Raw genomic sequence first — 7,436 nt, 5'->3', positions numbered from 1 at the left:
GCCCAGCAGGAACTCATTAGCATAATAGGCCACACCCAACAGCAGAAACTCATTTGGATTGGCTACATTAGGGGTGTGTGGCCTAACATGCAAAGGAGTTCCTGTTACAAAAAAGCCCTGGGTTTTGACAACAAACAAGGTAAACAGAATAAGAAGCAAAAGGTGAGTGTGGCTGGATGACCACACTTCTGGTAACACGTGGGTGTGGCCTAATATGCCAATGAGCTGTGCTGTCAGGGGTGTGGCCTAATATGCTAATGAGTTCCTACTGTTGGGTGTGGCCTATTATGCTAATGAGTTCCTGCTGGGTGTGGCCAACTTAGGAGCCAGCCGGAACTCCGTTCCTGTGTGTTCCTGCCCCAAAATAGCCCTGGAGACCGCACTCCTAGCCACTACACCGAACTGGCTGTCTAGTTTGAAGTACTGCTCCGATCTCTAGACTTTGCTTCCGGACAAAGGACTGCAAAAAGTCAGTTCTGTACCGAGGTTCTGTCTCTTGCCTGTTCTGGCCAAGTTGTGGCCTCAACAGCTACCAAACAAGAGGCCCCAAAGGGACCAGGCTGCCTGATTCCCAGCATGATGTCAAGATGTTTGCCTGGACTGAGAAACAAAATGTGCGTCTTGCATGCAGAGGGCTGGCAACCAGCATCTCACCTTGTGCCCAAATGCTGCCGGGGGGGGGGGTGCATTATGCAAGAACTCCTCTCCCCCCCCCACCGAAGAACAGAGGTGGGGTAGGAGCCCAGCCCGGCCCTAGGGGGGGACACCCCAGCACATGCGCAAGCCCCCTCGCCACGACAAGGCTTAGGACTTGCTAATTGGTTTAGTGGGCCCGAAGCGTCCCAGCCCCTCCATTGATCGGCTCAGCGGAGAGCTCCGACTTTCAATACCAGGCAGTAAAGAATAATAGAGTCGCTAATATTTTATTCCCTGCAATAAACTCCAGAACGTGGAGCTGCATTCCAGTTTGGCCTCTTTGCACTCCCTGATTGGGGGAACCCCGTAAAATTCAATGTGCCGTTCATCACGCGGGTCCTCTCAGCATCCTTAAGGGCCACTAAGCACATGATGGGACTTGATGAGGTTGGCCACCCACCCCCCTCCCCTCCCCGCTGACTCTCCCCACAGCTGCTTACTACCTTCAACCGAACTCTGCCTGAGAACAGGAAGGCAAAGAACGGGTTGGGAGAGAGATAGGTCTACAACCCACTGACACTATCAAAAGCCAAGAAAAGATGTCGAGGGAAAAGGCCACATCTGTTCTTAAAAGCAATGATCCCAAAACTTTAATAAACACACAGCATTCACATCAAGCTGATAAAATATATAAAACAGACTAGTTACGTTAGAATTAACCAAAGGAGGACTTCCGGTCTATGGCGGCACACTAGCAGACTCACCTCCCGGACCTCCCGTGGGTGAGGCTGCGCTCCAGCCGAAGGAGGGGGTGCACAGGCTCGCTTACCCCCCCAGAGACCCGGGGAAGGGACTCTGGCCATGGAACTTCTAAGAGGTTGCCTCTTCGAGGGCGGAATGCCGGAGAATTGAGGCACCTCTTCGTTCCGACGGTTCTCCGTGCTGTGAGACCGAATGTGATTTAGTGACGCTGACCGGGGCAAGCGTGGGAGATCGAACATCAGAAATGAAGCTGAAAGCAAGGTCGAATGACCAATTAGAATTAACCAAAGGACTAAGCAATTCAGCACATTCTTCATCAGTGGGACATTATCACCAAATAACCATAAAATGAATGTATAGAACAAAGTCGGAGTCCAGACTGGGCACCTTTAAGACCAACAATGTTTTATTCTGGGTATAAGCTTTCGTCTGCAGGCACACTTCTTCAGGTACAGACTGAAGAAGTGTGCATGGAATCGGACAGAAATCATTCTGTCATTTTTGAGATTGTATCCCAGTACTGCCTTTTGCACTCTCTTGTTGACTATAAAGGCCACACCATTTTTTCTACGAGATTCCTGGCCACAGTAGTAGATATAATGGTCTTCTGAGTTAAATTCGCCCATTCCTGTCCACTTTAGTTCACTGATTCCTAGGATATCGATGTTCAGTCTTGCCATCTCATTTTTGACCACGTCAAGCTTACCTTGATTCATAGATCTTACATTCCAGGTTCCTATGTAGTATTGTTCTTTGCAGCATTGGACTTTCCTTTCACCATCAGACACATCCACAACTGAGGGTCCTTTCGGCTTTGGCCCAGCCGCTTCACTCTTTCTGGGGTTACTTGTACTTGTCCTCTGCTCTTCCTCAGTAGCATATTGGACACCTTCCGACCTGAGGGGCTCATCTTCCGGCGTCATATCTTTTAGCCTTTTGATACTGTCCATGGGGTTTTCTTGGCAAAAATACTGGAGTGGGTTGCCATTTCCTTCTCCAGGTGGATCACGCTTGGTCTGAGTTCTCTGCTGTGGCCTGTCCGTCTTGGGTGGCCCTTCACGGCATAGCCCACAGCTTCATTGAACTGCGCAAGCCCCCTCGCCACGACAAGGCTTAGGACTTGCTAATTGGTTTAGTGGGCCCGAAGCGTCCCAGCCCCTCCATTGATCGGCTCAGCGGAGAGCTCCGACTTTCAATACCAGGCAGTAAAGAATAATAGAGTCGCTAATATTTTATTCCCTGCAATAAACTCCAGAACGTGGAGCTGCATTCCAGTTTGGCCTCTTTGCACTCCCTGATTGGGGGAACCCCGTAAAATTCAATGTGCCGTTCATCACGCGGGTCCTCTCAGCATCCTTAAGGGCCACTAAGCACATGATGGGACTTGATGAGGTTGGCCACCCACCCCCCTCCCCTCCCCGCTGACTCTCCCCACAGCTGCTTACTACCTTCAACCAAACTCTGCCTGAGAACAGGAAGGCAAAGAACGGGTTGGGAGAGAGATAGGTCTACAACCCACTGACACTATCAAAAGCCAAGAAAAGATGTCGAGGGAAAAGGCCACATCTGTTCTTAAAAGCAATGATCCCAAAACTTTAATAAACACACAGTATTCAAATCAAGCCGATAAAATATATAAAGCAGACCAGTTAACGTTAGAATTAACCAAGGGACTAAGCATTTCAGCAGATTCTTCATCAGTGGGACATTATCACCAAATAACCATAAAATGAATGTATAGAACAAAGTTTGAGTCCTTTAAGACCAACAATGTTTTATTCTGGGTATAAGCTTTCGTGTGCCTGCACACGTCTTCAGATACAGGCTGAAGAAGTGTAACGTAAAGGTAAAGGTGTCCCTTGCTCGAAAGCCAGTCGAATCCGACTCTAGGGTTGCGGTGCCCATCTCCGTTTCCAAGCCGAAGAGCCAGCGCTGTCCGAAGACGTTTCCGTGGCCATGTGGCCGGCATGACTAAACACCAAGGCGCACGGAACACTGTTCCCTTCCCACCGAAGTGGTCCCTATTTATCTACTTGCAATTTCTTGCTTTCAAACTGCTCGGTTGGCAGGAGCTGGAACTAGAGACGGGAGCTCACTCCGTCACGCGGCACACTCAGGTCTCGAACTGCCGAACTGCAGACCTTCCACAGCCTGGGGGTCTTAACCACTTGAGCCATGTGCATGCGCACAAAAGCTTCTACCCAGAATTAAACTTGTTGGTCTCAAAGAAGTGTGTATGCATGTGAAAGCTTACGCCCAGAATTAAACTTGGTTGGTCTTAAAGGTGCCCCTGGACTCAAACTTGGTTCTGCTGCTTCAGATCAACACAGCTACTTACCTGAATGAATTTATAAAGAATATATACGGACACAGATCTTCTGAGTGTGTGTGTTTGTGTGTAAAATGTTATCTAGTTGCCGTCAGCTTGTGGAGATCCTGCAGGGTTTTCAAGGCAAGAGACAAACAGAGGCGGCTTGCCATTGCCTGTCTCGGTGCCATGACCCTGGTATTCCTTGGTCGTCTCCCATCCAAGTATTAACCAGGGCCAGCCCTGCTTCTGAGATCTTCTAGGGACAATAAATTCATTAAAAGCAATGTCCACAAGATAATGTAACACGTCAGCACAACTACCCCATTAAGCCTAATGATTCACATTTCTCTTTGCATTCAGGTGGGTGGGAAGCTGTCTTGCTCTGAAGCAGCGGGACAAAGTTTGAGTCCAGTCAGGCACCTTAAAAATGAACACGTTTTAATTCTGGATATAAGCTTTCGTATCTAAAGAAGTGTGCACGCATACAAAAACTCAGGGGTCGTTTCGTAGAAAAAGAGCTAGGGGAACTCATTAGCATAACTCATTAGCATATGCCACGCCCCCTGACATCACCGGAAGTGTGTCATAAGGCCACACCCCCTGACATCACCGGAAGTGTGTCATAAGGCCACACACCCCGCCCCCAACGGTCCCAGCCGGCGGCCTTGCAGCTCCACTGCCGAGCCCCATGAGAGGCCCATGAGGGGCTTCGTCATGTGCCCCGCCCCCATACCTCACCCAGGGGAACTGCGATCCCCCCCGAAATGACCTCTGCAAAAACTTATACCCAGAATTAAACTTTCTTGGTCTTAAAGGTGCCCCTGGGACTCAAACTCCGTTCTGCTTCCTTTTACAGATCAATTTAAAATGGTCTTTTAAAAAGAGAGAACTTTGGGGGAAATCATAATTCAAAAATTATTTTGAAAAGATGGAGGCGCCACTCTTTGGTATCCTGGAAAACGCATCACTTGACCAAGGTCACATCTTCAGACCAATGCTCCCTCTAAGCCATGGAGTCATGCGAGGATAAATTCTACTTTGTGAGCTACTGGCACTGAAGTTGTGAGTGAGCGATTCGGCTACTGCATAAATCAGTTTGCTCTGGAGCCATTCTTCCTGAACTAAACTAAAAATGTGTGAGCCGGAGGCTAAAAAACGAGCTCCCACTAACTTGGCTTAGAGGGAACACTGACACGTTGCTATCAATGCTCCCTCTAAGCTGTGGAGTCTTGTGAGCAAAAATTCTACTTTGTGAGCTACTGGCACTAAAGCTGTGAGCGAGCGATTTAGCTACGGCGTAAATTAGTTTGCTCTGGAGCCCTCCTTCCTGTGCTAAGACAAAAATGTGTGAGCTGGAGGCTAAAAAACTGTAAGCTAGCTCCCACTAACTTGGCTTAGAGGGAACACTGCTTCAGACTTGTCAGGGCCAGGACGGGACGCAGGGAATCTGTTCCTGAAACAAGAGATGGTCAGTGTTCCCTCTAAGCTGAGTTTAGTGTGAGCTAACTCACAGTTTTGTAGCCTCCGGCTCACACATTTTTGCCTTCGCTCAGGAAGGAGGGCTCCAGAGCAAACTAATTCATGCAGGAGCCAAATTGCTCGCTCACAACTTTAATGCCAGGAGCTCACAAAGTAGGATTTTTGCTCACAAGACTCCACATCTTAGAGGGAACATTGCTCACAGGGTGTCTGCCTGTTGTGGGGAGGGGAAGGGAGAGGAGTTTGTAAACCACTCTGAGACTCCTTCGGGTAGTGAAAGGCGGGGTATGAATCCAATCTCCTCTTCCTCTTCCTCCTCTTCCTCCTCCTCTTCCTCTTCTTCTTCCTCTCTCCACAGCCAGACGCACAGAGAAAAGGTCTTCCTCGACCCAGCCCCTTCGCCTCTAAGGAACGATCCGTAAGGCCATCTTGACAAGGCGAAGCTGCCTCATTGGACCGGAGGCTCGGCCTTGCACCCTGTCTCTGAGATCAGCTGGGAGACTTTTGCTAAGCAAGGCCAACTTCCACACACCAGAGCATGCAGGGAGCTGCACGAAGAGCGTGGCCATTTTGTCGGAAGGGGGAGAAGCATGATTGTTTGGCTGAGCGCCTCTAAGCATGCGAGGTCGTCATGCACACACTAGCATAGATGGATCATCTCCAATGCAAACCAGGAAGGTTGCCAGCCTCCAGGTGAGACCCAGAGACGTCCTAGAATTAAAATTGATCCCCAGCCTACAGACATCCATTCCCGAGAGCCCGTTTGCTGTAGTGGTTAAGAGCAGCGGACTCTGATCTGGAGAACTAGGCTTGATTCCCCACTCCTCCACAGGCAGCCAGCTGGGTGACCTTGGGTCAGTCACAGCCAATGTTCCCTCTAAGCTGTGGAGGCTTGTGAGCAAAAATTCTGCTTTGTGAGCTACTGGCACTAAAGTTGTGAGTGAGTGATTTGGCTACTGCATAAATTAGTTTGCTCTGGAGCCATCCCTTTCTGAGCTAAGACAAAAATGTGTGAGCCAGAGGCTAAAAAACTGTGAGTTAGCTCACACTAAACTCAGCTTAGAGGGAACACTGGTCACAGCTCTCTCAGAGCTCTCCCAACCCCACCTGGCTCACAGGGTGTCTGTTGTGGGGAGGGGGAAGGGAAGGCGATTGTAAGCCACTCCGAGACTCCTTTGGGTAGTGAGGGGGGGGGTATAAAACCAACTCTTCATCTGTTTTGGAGACTGGAGTCTATGAAACTATACCTTGATGAAGTCCCACCCCTGAATCTCCAGGAATTTCCCAGCCCAGGGTTGGCAACCCTGACTACCAGGTTGATTGACAGCCCCGCCCATCACAGCTGGGCCCATTCACCACACGGTACCACTCCCCCACCCGCTGAAAGCCTGGCTCTGAGGAAGACATGGATGGATTTCCCACATTAACACTGGAAACCAAGGGATGTGGAGGGGGAGGAGGAGACTGGATTCATACCCCGCCCTTCACTCGGAGTCTCAGAGCGACTGACAAACTCCTTTCCCTTCCCCTCCCCACAACAGGCACCCTGGGAGGTGGGTGGGGCTGAGAGAGCTCTTGACAGCTGCTGCTCTTTTTCAAGGACAGCTCTTGTCAGAACTATGGCTTGCCCAAGGTCATCCAGCAGCTGTGAGTGGAGGACTGGTGAATCAAACCCGGTTCTCCCAGATTAGAGTCCACACACTTAACCACTACACCAAACTGGCTCTCTGTGCTAGCAAACTCTGTGCTGCTTTCCGTCTCTATGCCGTTTCCACCACTCTGCACATGAGGAGGAGGAAGAGAAAGAAGAGATTGGATTTATACCCTGCCCTTCACTACCAAATGTATCTCTGAGCGGCTTACAAACTCCTGTCCCTGTGAGGTAGGTGGGGCTGAGAGAGCTCTCTCGAGGACTGCTTGTGAGGGAACAGCTCTGAGAGAACTTGTGACTGACCCAGGGTCCTACGAGCAGCTGCATGTGGAGGCGTGGGGAATGAAACCCAGTTCTCCCAGTCCACGCTCCTAACCACTACACCAAACTGGCAGTGCCCCAAACCCCAAAGCCACCCCCTCACACAGTCCACGTTATTCTTTTGTGGTCATGAGGCAGCAGAAAGCTTTCTGGGGTCCCAGCAGCCTAAGCCCCGTCACTCCGTGATCACTCGTATCATCAGTTTTGTCCTGCCGTTCTGCTCCAGTCAGGAATCGCAGCCTTCCCCAAACAGCAAGGCACCGGGGGGGGGGGGGG

Source organism: Gekko japonicus, unplaced genomic scaffold (assembly GCF_001447785.1).
Source record: "Gekko japonicus isolate JY-2015 unplaced genomic scaffold, Gekko_japonicus_V1.1 scaffold275, whole genome shotgun sequence".
In the NCBI taxonomy this organism is placed as follows: domain Eukaryota; kingdom Metazoa; phylum Chordata; class Lepidosauria; order Squamata; family Gekkonidae; genus Gekko; species Gekko japonicus.
This window is presented reverse-complemented; position numbering follows the sequence as displayed.